Source organism: Numida meleagris, chromosome 2 (assembly GCF_002078875.1).
Source record: "Numida meleagris isolate 19003 breed g44 Domestic line chromosome 2, NumMel1.0, whole genome shotgun sequence".
Classification (NCBI taxonomy): Eukaryota; Metazoa; Chordata; class Aves; order Galliformes; family Numididae; genus Numida; species Numida meleagris.
Window position 1 is genome coordinate 127,770,710 of NC_034410.1, and position 15,242 is coordinate 127,785,951.

The following is a 15,242-nucleotide window of genomic DNA, read 5'->3' on the forward strand; positions in this document are numbered from 1 at the left end:
TCCAAAAGAACATGGAAGTGGCAGAACACCCCACCCTAAGAGCGTCAACTTGTAGGAACCATAGTTCAGAAGCTGTAAAGACAGCTAATATTCTGTTATATACTTTAATGTTCACCTGCTGCTGTTGTTCCCTCTTCCCACGTTCACCCCTACCACTCATCCCTAGGTAAGTTCCAACCTCCATACAGCCTCACAACTTGTTCTTGTATCCAGGCATAAACTGAAAGAAAATCTCTATCTCTGTTAGAATTGATCAGCACAGAAAATTCAAAATGTACCATATGTCATTTAAGCTGAGCTAAAAATTATCTTCTAAGAAAACAGACACTAACTTGGAACACTAACACACAAACCCCTGGAAGCACTTTAAACATCTTGAGGTTAGCCTTGTTTCTAAACAGGAGAGTTAAAATTCAAACAATCAGATCCAAGAACCAAAACTATGCATTTTTTGGCTACATACGCGTTAATATGAGAGAGGAAATCAAGCCTTTCTTACCCTCTTCTTTCAGCTTCAAATCAAATTTTAATTTTCTTCCAATATTTCTGCAAGAGATTCCCTTTCTTCCATCCTCTATACCAGCAAACAAAGGTGCTAAAACCAGTAGGGATAAGAGCCAAATCCACTCCCCTTCAAACATCACTGGAATTTTTTTAGTTCTGTGAAAACACAGATACTGCAAGGCTAGATCCAGTTTAAGAATCCAGTGGGGGGCAGAGGAAGAAGGGGAAAAAAAAAAAACACCAAACCTTTTCTATGACTGTTTTGTTTTGTTTTTGTTTTTTTTTGCTTTTGAGGAAAATCCCTTAAGATGGTATCATTCATTTCCTGTGTAGTGGCAGACCAGAATCAAACCCCTCAAATACTGATTAAGATGTGAGGATTCTGATCAGTCTATTTAGGTAAGAAGTCATAGGTACTTCCTCAAGTAAATTTGAATGAAAATTGGCATGAAATAGATAGCCAGGGCAGCAGAAATGAAAAAAGGGTGAGGAAAAGACACTTTCAATAAGCACATAAACACTAATTCAAGCACTGAAAACATTTCTATTTTCCAAAAGCTCCGTGGGCAGCGTTAACACTGTTTTTCTATGGATCCATTACTTGAAGGCATTGCCAAGACTGATGTGGACATCAAGCTGAGCTCACATTAGATGTTTTCGCTTAAAGAGGGAATCATGAGGTCTTCCTTATTCTCAGCTGCATATTTTTATGAAACATTGAAAAATACAATGCCTTCAGTATCTCCACTTCTTTCAAACTGGCAAAACTGTGACACTGAAGACAAAAGCATGTATTTTGGTTTCCTAGGAAACGAGACATATGAAGAACTCCAGGACTCATTTCTTAATAAGTTATATTTATTCAAAATATTACTGAACTTGATGTTCATCTTCAAAATCAAGAGGGAAAACAAAAAGCAAACCAAAAAAAGCATACTAACAAAGCCGTAACAAACACACACATAACTGTCCTCCCTAAAGGAAAGCCACTGAACGCCCAGGTTTTAAACTGATCCCTACACTGTGTGCTGGTTCCCATCTCTCCTCGCTGCAAACCAATACAGTAAACACTGCTGACATAAGCCGGTCTCTTCTCTCCTCCAAAAAACTGCATTTTTACTTTGTATTTTGAAACAAGTTCATCTCAGATTCCAAAATTCAAAGCAGTCCGGATACTGCCAAAACTAAGCTTCACCAATTCCACTAGTGAGAACCCAGTCTATGAAGTAGGAGTTACTGAGCAAACATGCACACATCTGAATTGTACAAAACCAGAGGCTGATAAAAGAAAGCCTGGAAGAAGCCTCCAGCAAAATTTGAAATGAGCAGGAAATTTATTCTACACAACTTTGAGTCTTTTCTATGAAAAATTATTTTCCTCTATGCAGCTTCTTCCTTGATTTTTCCTCACGTATTTGTTATTTATCAAATGAAACTACATTCTATTCACCTAACCACCATAAAACAAAGAAACAGGACTAGTCAGAAAAGTCAAACTACGTAAGGCTCTAGAAAATAAAATTCCTGAGAGAATTTCTTTAAAGCAATCTGTACAGAAAAGAGTTCTTCTCTTAAGACATTTTTTATTCTCTTAAGACATTTGGGAAGAATTGCTTCCTTTATAAAAAATAAAAATCAGATGATAACCCTTACAAATACTAACTGAAACTACAGCACAACTGATATATTAATGAAATTCTGATGTATTAAACAAGAACTTATCTTCCAGCCACAGTGAAATTTGTCTCTTTCATTTATTTTAAATCAAGTGTAAGTTTCTCTTTAAAAAATAAAAATAAAAAAAGCACAAATTTCTCTGCCCTGAGAAGTTTGGAGGAGTAACCTAAGGGGCTTAATTTAAGAAAAGAACCAGACATGCAAAAGGGAGAATGTAAAAATTAGCATACTCTTTTTAACTAAAATGCAAGGACTTCCAAAACCCCGAGGCAAAGAGCAGCCTTGTCATTTACTTTTGTTGTGCTTGGAAGGAATAAAACCTATTAAGTATAATTTGACATCATAAAAAGTAAAAGTTCTTTTATCTTTCAGAATCACTTATGGATACATGACTAAAAATAGAACGCACGTAGCAATTATTGGTTATCTACAATTTTTCCTCAATGAACGTAGTTATAGGTCCAGAAGAACATCCAGAGGCAAGACATAAGAAGAATGAAAATTTTATAGAGCAAAAAACTTGAAAATTGGTTCTATGTTGTTCTGAAGGGCAAAACGTTATTTTTTCCCCCTCAGACCTACAGGCAAGGATCCCTAGCCACCAGGTTTTCCTGAAATCTAGCCTGCACAATCACACGATACAAGTGGAGACCGGTAATTCGTACTATTTCATATACCAGCAGTAGAGTCACAACAGCACTGATCACTGCTCAGCTCGACTTCTCCTCGTGTTTTGATCACATTCAGTTACCAAGAGCATTTCTGTACAGCAAAGTTATTCGAGTTCTACTGGCAAAAGTAACTAAGAGACACAGAAAGCACTGCAAGTTCTACAAACTGTGAATTTCATCTTTGCAGACTGGGATTAAGACGTAACAGATTTTATTTCAATTGAAACTTTTATCTCTTTTCCCACAAAAACCGGGAAAAGTTAGCTCAGTTTCTCTGTGGGTAAGAGGGAAAAAATATTCATACTAATCACATAATAATATTCATCTCTAATAGGAAATATTAGTCTGAACAGGTGAGATGCTTCAAAAATTTGGCAACAAACAAAGCTGTTTTCTAGACAGCTACCAAAGACAGTGAAACTCCGCACACCGATTTAACCTATCATCTCAATTACAAGAGACAGTGCAGTGCAGGTGCCTTGAAAATAAAAGCGGCTAGTTACAGGTTGTCAGACGGTCCCATATTAACTGACCTCTGTGATCCCAAGAGGTATTAAGAGAACAGCTAGTGCTGTAAAAAGCTGGTTAGTACAGTCAGAAGGAATATTTACTGTAAATGATTACTAACGGTCATTAGTCTTTTGAAGGCAGGACCTGGTACATTTACAGTAGGAGCTACTGCTTTGAATACATGCAAAGTGTTAAGAGAATTCAATTACACCAATGCATCTAATGCTATGAAACTGATCACTAAAATAAAGAGTCAACTTAAGAATTAAAGAAGCTTGACAGAGCTGCAGCTTTGCCGCAGAACAAAAAACCCTTTGTCTAATCGCATGATGGACAAGATATTGATGAAGGAAGCCCATGAACCTTCCTGGTGAACCAGATGAGCAGAAAAAAAATAGCTATTACAAAAATAGCAAATGTCATTCTGACACACACAGAAGGAGAACTAATATGTAGCCAGAGTTCAGATGTGTTCTTATCATGCAGTGCACCTAGTATAAACATCAGATTTGGCTGCAGTTTTCAGATGTTTACTTGGCAGAAGAGTAGGATTACCTTATTTAGCCAATGAAAAGACTCAAAGTCTTTCCTAAAAAAACAATTGCATGGGGCAGACAGCGTTTCAAGAATAGCTGGACTTCAATTATAGCATTAAATCTGTATTGCCAAATACTACAGTATTTATGAGAGGTACTTGAGATGACAAATAAATTCCCAGTCTAACTGTAACAACTGTAAACCATTCTGCCCTCACTTAACCACTGCGCCTTAAAAATACGTGTTAGTAGTAAAAATAACATGCAGGTGGACTGGAAAGTTTTAGAATTAGCTTTTACAAGCAAGCCACATAGCAGTCTCAGTATCTCATTGAGCAGCAAAATACAGATGTAAGTAACGCTCGTGTTACAAAGCTAGGGTTCTTAAAAAGATAAATCACTTTCATGCCACCCACTGAATCAACAGTTATTCTTCAACGACTAATCTAATCCCTCAAAACACCCCACTGCATCTTTTGTTTCGTGCATCTTTACACTTTTCTCCTGAAAGAACAGTCTTCATTGCATACCTTGCACAGCACAGAGCACGCTGTGAGCGTTCAAATACAGAAAAATAAGAACATACTGACGTTTTCTTATCAAAAGTTACAGGATACAAACCTCCAGGAAGGTATGATTCACTTGCTGTGTCATCCCCATCATCTCCATCTTCATCATCACGACTCAACAAATTATTTACAGCAAGGTTTACATCAAGATTTGTTCGCTGGAGTTCCCGGATGATAATACTTCTGGACTTCCCTTGTAAAACAACTTGTGCCTGTAAATGCAGAGTATAATTGATTACTAACCACGGTCAGCTCATCTTTCCTAAGATAAGAATGCTTAACTCTAAAGGAAGTCTAACAAAACCCAAGAGAGTCTCAGAAGTCAGACTATACATACACGTTAAGGCTCACTTTTTTTCTCAGCATCTTGTACCAGATATTTAACTTTCTCTCAGACTCCAGCCTTGGTGCTGAATTTCCTTATGGGTCACCTTAGAATCTACTTACTGAAATACTTAATGTGGTAAGCAAGAAATAACACTGAAACCATCCCTTTCTGAGAATTTCCTGGATATTTCTATAGAAGTGTTAAAGTACATCCATCAGCAGACTTCTGCAATCAATTGTTTTCCAAAACTACACTTCAATCCCAGTCTTTTTGACACTGGATCTTCTTTCCAGTGTCCTCCAACACATGGCCACCTCCTCTGTTTTTTCATCATTCTGTTTCTAAATGCTCACCTTCAGCAGTTTCTGCATCATTTGAGTTTATACTAGAAAAGCATAAATACAAAAGAAACCTTCCAAATATTAACCAGAAGCATTCTGGTTCCTTCCACAAACTTTAGGCCCCAGAGCTCTGACTACCCATAACTGAATACCAGAGAAGACAGAATTCTGGAAGTTTACAAGCAGTGTGAAGGTGATTAAGAAACCACTACTGAACGTTCTCATAATCCTGTAAAAATGAGGCACCAAATAAAATGGTCTGGTAATAGGAATAGAAAAGAAAGAAAAAAAAGAAAAACAAAACAAAATTTAACAGGATACAAAGGTAAACTTTGTCGTAACACTCAATGCCAGAAGTTATTTACAGATTTTTGGGATATAGTAGAATGTATGTTTCACAGACCAGCTCTGGAGCTCTTTCCCACTGGTTTGTTTCAGACATTTTTGTTTGAAAGACAGACAAAGTATGCTATTTAAAAAATAAAACATACCAAGAAAAAAAGAGAAAGATGATAGGAATGGAAGCAATGCTAAGACTTCACTGACAAGCCACATATTAAAATACAGAATAGGGCAGTTTTTCTCTTTTATGTAAGGTATCAAATACATCCATAAACACTCAAAGAAAAAACTGGATATGAACAATGTAGGCAAAACAAAAAGTACAGCTTAAAGAAATATCTGGAGGTCACGTAGCTTCCTGAAAGCAGGGCTAAGTTCAGGGTAACTAACATGCCCAGTATCTTGTCACTGTGAAGACAGAAGCTCCAGCTTTTATTAGGTTTGCAATTAAAGAAGAGACAGGAAGCCCATCTGCCACAAGTGTGTCTGCAGATACTAAGCCTGCTGGCTCCTATCTTGTGCCAGCCATGCTACAGGCCACACAAAGCATGCGAGCAGATTATCTTTGGCCTAGCAACTTAGCATCTGTATTCTAAATGTAGTAGACGAGCAACTCGTCTTAATTTAAGAATTTAAATGCATTTACCAGTCCTGTATTTTGAACGTATTTTGTTGAAGCATGGAGAAAAACTGTTTCAAACTAATGAGTCACATAAAATCCAACAGCTTATCCAGGTTTTAGAGCATTAACAGGTAAAAGCAGAACAATTTACACTAGAAAATAATCAGTTCAGTTTACTAAATAATTAAGTGCAGGTTTTAATGAAGAAAAATTATTTATGAGATTAAATGTGTTTTTCATTTAAATCTAAAATGGATCACTCCTTTATTAAAAAAAGTCAACCAGCCCCCTTTCCTTACACTCCCTTCAAGAAACAATGTTGCTATCTACATGCCTGATATGATTCTCAAACATTTGACTTCTTCAAATGAAGAACACGTGACATTCCTCATCAAGACTAAACAGACTATGCATATACCTTGTCTTAGTGGAAGTTTGGGAAATAAAAATGCAAGCATCCAAAAAAAAAAAAATAGAATTCTGTTACTCATACTATACATTTCAGAATAAAAACAATTCAACTAGAGAAATTCAATCTTTTCAATTATATACCATTACTCCTTGGAGAAAGCAAGTACTCTGAAAACACTTTCCTGCTCAAGTTCTTGAAAACAAGCTCAGGTACCTGTGAAATGAGTTCCTCTGGAATGACTGATGCTGGAATCACTGGCTGTGGCTGACTCCCCAGCAGTCCAGATCCTCTGTCGCGCCCTGTGCGTATAACTCTGGTCTGCCTTCGAGAATCGCGAGCTCCAGCAGATGATCTCCCAGAAGATCCTCCTCCACTTCCACCAACCCCTGAACTCCAGCGACTCCTAGAAGGATTTAGATATATTTATTTTTATAGCAACATTTCAAGAAACACGGCATAAGTTTTATTGTTAATAGCTTGTAGACTGTCTGAAAAATACAGGAGATCAACTTCACAAGCAGATGCTATTGAAGTCTCTCTCAAAACTAGTAAGAGCACCACATTATTTGATAAAGTTCTGAATCAAACAAGAAATACAAAACCTCCGATTGGAAGTTGCATTTTTTCCTACTCATATAGTTTTGTGAATGTTGACACAGATGCCCAGATCAATTCCCTGAGTTTCTAGAGGCAACAATTTCAGAAGCATAATGGCTAACACTCAGCTGTTAACTTTTTACTATAAAAACACACAAGCAATGCCTCAAGGTCAGTGGATTATTTGACATAATGTCTCTATACTCCTGTGGCTCTTTAAAATTTCTGGGACTTGATCCACATTAAGAAATTACCTTAGATTACACTGAAAAAGATCAAGTAACAGTCCTGACTGCAAGACAAATCTGACACCAGACAGTTCTTTGATTCACATAGGTTTTGAAGAGATGCTCTGCTTTGGACTTATTGCTACTGAAGAAATCAGCATCAACTCTACAGCAAAGGATGTGTAAACTGACTGAACAAGCAGCTTTTTCATTTTAATAAGTCAATATTAACACAAGAGAATAAAAAGCAGTTATTTGTGGAAACAGACAACTCGCTATCATTACAACTTTCAACTACTCTTAACACCACAGAACTGAGTCAAATAAATCTGCTCTGGAAGTAAGACTAGACACCTCGTTGTCCTGAAAAGCTAAAGAGACTCTGGTTTGTCTTCCCAGTTATTGCGCATACCAACTGTAAAGGCTATTGCATATGGTATTACTGTTATCTAAAAAAAAATAATTTTAAAAGATCTAGCATAGCAAATCTAGCAAAAGAGAACCATTCTCTGAAACAATATCTAAAAGTCACATTAAAAGTATATCACCTGTAGAGGTAAAAGCTAGTTAAATAAAAATAATTGCCTTCATTTTGTAGTTTAGTTAATTACTAACATCCTTCTCTTTTCTTCTGACAAGACCATAAAGTTAAGAGTAACTCAAGCATCTGCCTAAGGTGAGTCCTTTTCACAGACAACTACATCTTCAGGATTCTAGTCAGCAAACACACAGACAACAGCTCAATACAAGACAATAAGCAATACAACGATGGCATCAGCTAAAGTCTTATGAGTTAGAAAAAGGGCTCACAGAAATATACTACTGGGGGGAAAAAAAAAGACATTTTATTTAAAGTAAGCTAGTTATTTTGCTTCTGCAGGCAAGTAAAAGGGCTGAGGGACGAAAGATTCCAATTCAACACTTGGCAGGGAAGATATGGGTTTAAGAAAAGCTTATGTACTAGATGTTAATACTTGATTACAGATGCATCTCTCTACCTCAGTTAGACAGTACATATACATATATATACAAAATGACTCAAATATTCCAAGTGTGTCCTCCTTGACAACTAAGAGGCATCAGAAAACTGTTTTCTTTAAAAATCACACCATACCAGCTGTGTACTGTACTAGCTCAAGTTAGATCAGGTCTGGGGACACCCACTGACTCAGCACATCACCATTTTCAGGTATTAATTTTAGTTTAACTAAAAAATAATTAAAATGTGGTTGAAACTTGTTCTTTAAAAAAAGTGACACGAGACAGGCTTAATTCCTTGAATTCTTTACAGTGTTTAATACACATGCTCCTTTATATAACCCTTGGCACAAAAACATCTTCATAAAATTCACCTCCCTTTAGTTTGCAAAGCCTTCCCCCCCCCCCCCCCCCCCCATCTGGACACTTTTCAAGTAAACTTACATTCACCCGACATACTCCAAATCCCTCGTTATACACCCTTCTTTAGCTTAACAGGTCTGTGCTCTCAAACAGTAAAGGAAGAAAAAAACCATAAGGACATGATTCTGGCCGAAGCTCTCTAAACCTGAACAGATCATTGATGTTGAACTTCCTCTTCTCACATCTCTCCACTGCCCACTAGAATGACAGCCATCTTCCAAATCCCATGATCTAATCTAAGGACTCCACCATTTTCATGTTTTCAGATTCGGTTTATTATGACAAGCACTCTCATTTAACAGAGCAGTTATGGTATCCACTGTTATTCTGAGTTTGGCGAGTTCTAAAGCATGCGCAGGAAGAAATTAGCAACTCTTCAAGCTAGGTCTCCTAAGTACATAGCTTCAAATAATTTTAATGGTTATGGTCAAGTAAAAATAAATTCAGCACATTCCTGATCTGAGGAAAAACATCTTACACTTTCAACAGCAGGTTTTTAAACGCGACAGAACCAATATGCCTTCAAAGTTTGACAAATCTAGATTCAGATGCATGAAAGTTTCACAGGAAGCTGGAGTATGGGGTATCTTTCATGAAACTAATCCTCCAGCAAAATTAGCTTCTGTGGTAACAAATTCACACTGAGGGAAAAGCAGAAGTTCTTCTCCTCCTTTAACAAGACGTTCACATGCAGAAAGTACATTTTCTAAAAGCAAGTCTCTTTATTATGGTTAGTTACCTTAGAAAAGCACATTCAACTTCTAAAAGCATACAACTAAGAATTCACTGTGATTATGTGCAGAAGATACATTTAAATTGCTACATGGAGGGACACCATCAATTTTAAAGCAAAGGATCAAAAAGCTGAGCCTGTAGAGTTGATTCAGTACATAGTAGAATTTTAAAGGCGCTAAGTGATAACCTTTTAAAATGTTTCCTTCCTTTTAATATGCGTAAAAAGCCCAACAAACAAAAAGCAGTTTATTACTCAGGGCAGGAGTAAGGGAAGGCACAATAAAACTGAGTAAACGAGCCCAGAAATATACAGAATGATGACTCTTCCTGCATTCCTTTTACTTTACACTACTGTCCTATTAGATAGCTTAAATTGATAGCGTCCCTCTAAAATAACTGTATTTCACAATGAACTAACCCAAAAAAACATTCAGAAGACAACACAGCCAAAACAAAGTTACTCTCCACACATACACAAAGAATGCTCCATATCCTAAGTACTGAAGGGTCACTTGCATATCTGTCATTTTAACCAATAATGTTTATTATACCCTATCTACACAACTGCTGTATAATTAATTATACGTTCCCTTACACAAACTGCATACAATTTATATATGTGTATACACATATACTCAAATATGGAACAAACAGATTGCAGCCTCAATCCTATCAAAACTTACCCAAGGGTGTTGCCTGCCAGTCTGCCCAGAGTTTCAGAACCAGACAGAAACCATGGGGAGTCACTAGTCCTGCCTGGCCTGGATGTCCTTCCTGCCCCTGAGCCACTGCTCAACTTTGAACTGAAAGTAAAAGATGGTAAATCAGTCACAAAACAATCCCAAATGGGTTAAGAACAAAACCTGGAATCCCAGGTCTAAATTCTCAGGGACTTAGTCTGGTAACATACCAGCTTAAGCAACACCCTTGGGGAATATTCCAAACTAATCTAACTGTATATTAAGAGGTAAACTGAAGAAAGAAAATGGAAAGCATGTCTGTAGATTGTATGTACACCAGCAATCCGTAACAGCACAGTTGCAAATACACATTAAGCTAATTAGTGATTTGAGATAGCCACTGTGCTTTCAGTTAGAACAGGCAATTATAATTTGCACATATATGCTATCTGTAGACCTGAGCCTGAGTTTGCTCCTTCAAGATTAATAAGCATTTTACATCCAAATAGTAACTGTTACATAGTCCTGTTAAGGAGGACTTACCTGGAACTGAAAGTAGCGGATCTAGAAAGTAAGCCTTTCCAGACGGGACCACTTCCAGAGTGGATTCTACATTGGGCTTAACACTTTAAAACAATTTCTTTCATGACTATTTTTTTTGGTGGGGCATGTTTCTTTAATTTATAGACATCCTGTCTCACTTGTGTTTTAGAGCCAAATCTAGTGTTTACTCCTACACCAGTTTGTCAAGCTAGGCTGTTTGGCTGCATCACCATAACCACTATGTATCTACTCAAAGTACCCATTCCAAAGGCAAACAAATACCAAACCAAAAAAGCAGTCAAGCTGCTTATCCACTTCAAAGAAACATTTAATAGAAAGAAAAGTGTTTCTTACCCATCGCTATTATCAGGTTTACCCAATTCCAATCTGTCTGGCTGAACTGAAAAACCAATCCTGCAGACTCTACCATCCTATATTTAAAAACAAGAAAATCAAGTGTCCAAAATTGAAATGCAAGACAGAGTTATGGGGAAAAAAAAAATGCAAGCAAAAACAAGTCTTCAGTTGCTGAAGAATGTTTATCAATTTGATGTTAGAAGAATTAGTTTTAACCGTATGATATCAAATTTGTTATCTGAACAGATTGAGTCATTTACCTCAAGAAGAAATGCAGCATGATTTGGTCCCACCACACACTGTTTAATAGTAGCCTGTTCCAATACATTCAAAGGGGGGTGGCTGAAAACAAAAAGTGAGCATGTATAATATTTTTAAACTTTCGAAGCCTGGAAAAAAAAAACAACAACAAAACAAACACAAGAAAAAAAAGCAAACAACAAACAAACAAATGGCATTTGGAAGGAACAATGTGCAGCCATGGTCACTGATAAAAACATTCAAGAATGACTAAACACGTAGATCGGCTGAAGCAACTTGATGCGTTTCCAGTCATTAAGCACAGAAAATGAAGAATAAAACTTTAAAAGATGACAGATTTTTCACTTAATTTGATCATTAACAAACGGTAAGCACCATACTTCAAGAGTCATTTAATAAAGTGGGTATTTAATAATTCAGTACATCTTAACTGAAAATCTAACATTTTCACCTTAATACAAGAATTCTCTTACATAACGCATGTCTGAACTTCAATACTAGTACTGAAGCTTTAAGGCTACAGGTATAATGCAGTCTTAATTCTTGTTGGAAATATCATACTTCCCTAAATTACTTACACCACCATGTAATACACCTTACCTGTTTAAATTATATTTGTTCAGCTTCTCTGATACTTCCCTTAACCTGAAAAAAAAAGAAAAAAAAAAGAAATGAAGACATTAGATGTTGTTTGAGAAATATCCTCTATTGTACATAACACCCACTTAACTGGCACAATTACAACGCGACTTTGTTTAGTTGGCAGGGATACTTCAACAATATTACACGCTGATTAAACAGAACATCTAAATCCCAAATTTAACTATTAACAAACTGTTGAACAGCAAACAAATCTGATGACATTATAGCAGGGGACAGTGAAAGTACATTATTGGAATCCACTTACTACCAGATGCAGCGAAGCTTAATATAAATGCTACTCAGTGCTGGGAGTCTACATCAGAAATGACAGTGTTTTGTTTCAAATTAAGTTTTCTATCTTCTACCTGTTACCTTGCCCCAAAATCCATATTCTCCTGCATTTCAGTGTCTTTTGCAAGTCACTACCAGGAAGGTGTCTTGTTACAGCATTTACAACTTCACACACAAGCAGAGGAAGCAACAGGCACTATCTCTAGATACGAGTAGAAAAAATAACACTGAAAAATTCATCATCTTATACGGGATTACCTAAAGTATCACATTTACTAAAAGGGAAACTGTTTCCAAAACAAACTGCAAGTCACTTTTATGGTACCTCACCGAAGTGAAAGATAAGAACCCAAAAAGTTGGTCAATCCACAGACCACTTCTGCTTAGCCAGTAGAGCCACCCGAAATAGAAGGAGGAGGGTGCAAAGAAACAACGTGTCTGGTAGAGAAACAAAATAATTTACGCTGATAAAGATAGCTTTACACCCAACACAAGCGCAAAATAGAAGCACCCCAGTGAAAAGGGAGCAGGGAGGAGGCAAACACATTGGCAGCCAAGCTGCTGTTCTGTAAGGGGGCACTGGCAGCATCCCAATCACCAGCCACAGCTCCTTCACACATACAAGGTAAGATTCCGTGGAGGCCATGCCCAAAAGGTGAAGACTGAACATGAACTTCATATGCCATCTGTGTAGAAGGTACTCCACGCAAGTGATGAATTACTGTGGGATACTGAATGAAATCCCAAAGATGAACGGCACATAGTCCACAACACACTATAAAGTCCTATAAACAAGCAGGGATCTGCTGCGTAACGTCTGGCTAGGTAAACAACCTTGAGGCTTCATGTCTTAAGCATATCACCGGGGGCTTCCAAGGAACGCTGACCAGGTTTCCATTAGCATTCCTCCTCCTGGCGAGCAGGAGTGGGAAAACCACCTTTAAGTTCACAGCACCGCCTGAAGAAAAGCTGGCAGCACATGAAGCAACGCTTCACTGGGAACAATGAACAGTCTACCCGCAATATCTAGCTCCTGTATCTGAGCTTTATGTCATGACTATAGAAAGAGATTTATCCAATTTGCAAAAAAGCATCCTTTTTTAACTTTTTTTTAAACAAGTGATAGGGAAAACACTCAGCAAGGTAAAAGTTGCGTGCTCTATGAGACTGTCAGTAACGCCAATCTGAAGAGTAGGTCTACCTGCAACAAGTCAAGATCAAAAGAGAGCTAACGGGACTCAAAGAGGCTGCTGACAACACCTATGGTGAGAGAGCAGAGGAGGTTATAAGCTACAATACTGAAAGTATTACACTTGCACAAACCTTCCCATCTGTTGTGCAGCTGCTGTTAGCAGACTTGAAGAACCACAAGGACTTGAATTTCATATAGAACATCACTAAGTTCAAAAACTAAAAATTAAAAAGTGCCGACCGAACAAAAAGCCAGAGGGAGTTCAGTGCTCTGCCCTGAGCTGCCACCAGGGTCCGTGCCAACTGCGATCACAGAACTAAGCCCGCTGAAAGGTAAGCATAAAACCACCACGCTCAGACGTTCTGTGCAGAGGACGTGTTTGAGCAAATAAAAATTCTAAAACATTTCACAAAAAACTGTTTCCCGCAGCAATCCATTACTCTGCTTGCAGAGAGCTGCTGGGTACTGTGCTACAGACCCTGCGCAGGACAATCGCTAAGCGCAGCTTTGAGATCAGGTTAACTGTAACAATGAGATTCCATCATCTCCACCGATGGTGCCCTGAAAGCAGAAAGACAGGCAGAGATGATTTAATCAATTCCTGCATTAAGGAACGCCAACACTGAGACCTTTTATTCAATCTTTCTTATCTCTCACCTCCAATATGAACGTCCAGAGAGGTTAAGCCTTAAAAAGAAAAATCTTATTAAAGGCAGTTAAGCCATTTCAAAGGATAAAGATGGAAGCACCACGTGTTTGGCTCACAAGCAGATTTTTGGTGAAACACACTAGACAAAAATGTCAGTGTTGATGGCTTCTGTGTTAAGATGCACATTCTTTAAATAGTCCAGCCAAAATTTATGCAAAATCAGTTGTGAAGAAAGACAAGCAGTCAGTCTGCCCGAGACAAACTGGGATTTCCTTTATTTCAGTTTTAGCAGCTACAACCTCTAGCTTCTCCAAACCGAGCAGAAGAGAAAGGAACAACACTCACACCAAGCAACAGCAAAGGCTCCAGGTCAGGACCACAGGAGCTCGGCCTTCACAGGTGGCACTTTATGCACCAGAAGTTGTTATTTTTCCTCAAAACACACTTATCTTTTCAGGGAAATTTATCTGAGGAGCCTTCCAACTGTGCCACCTCACTACAAAAAAAAAAAAATCAAGTAATTGAGTAAACTCAATTCATACTACTGTGTACTGTACTGAAGTTCTTGCATAAACTTTAAAGCAATTTTAATTGATTTAAGCAAGTGCTGAAATTCATGTAAGTTAAATTTTGTTTCATAACTTTCATCCAATTGGTAAGAAGAGAAGTTTTCCTCATTAAAGTAGGCAAGCTGGCCTAAGATTTTATTTAACATAGACTTTCATTGTACATGTTCACCACACTCAGCTTCCAAAAGGCATCCCTTGCTGGTCATCCCTGGGGAACAGCCATCTTTCAAGATGCCAGGCTCAGCTCACTGACCAACAAACCAACCAGAGGACATGAGCAGAACTACCTGACCGCTCCAAGGTTTTTCACTTGTTCCATGTATGTATGCCCATCTTTCTCTCCAAGCCACGTGTTAGGAAACTAGTATTAAAAAAAGGCAAGAAAAACATTTTTGACACTCACTAGACATGTGCAAGACCTTCACCTGGCAAGTATCATGAAAGCATGAAGCACTGTAAATAGGAATCTCACCCAATAGCTGTAGCAAGAATTGCATCATTTTCTCTTCAAAAACTTACTCACCATTGAATAGCAACTAAACACTTTTACAGGTGCTAATATCTGACATGCTGCAGCTTTAGGCTA

General features: G+C 37.7%; 1 protein-coding gene across 1 annotated transcript in view; it reads right to left on the reverse strand.

Moving 5' to 3' along the window:
* UBR5 (ubiquitin protein ligase E3 component n-recognin 5) overlaps window positions 1-14,439 on the reverse strand; it is a 72,473-nt gene extending 58,034 nt beyond the window's left edge. Inside the window, exons 1-7 of the mRNA XM_021385558.1 lie at window positions 14,433-14,439; window positions 11,914-11,958; window positions 11,313-11,394; window positions 11,050-11,126; window positions 10,156-10,275; window positions 6,726-6,915; window positions 4,520-4,679 (exon numbers count right to left, since the gene is read on the reverse strand). The gene's annotated coding sequence lies outside the window, so the exon portion shown is untranslated. The remainder of the gene's footprint in view (window positions 1-4,519; window positions 4,680-6,725; window positions 6,916-10,155; window positions 10,276-11,049; window positions 11,127-11,312; window positions 11,395-11,913; window positions 11,959-14,432) is intronic.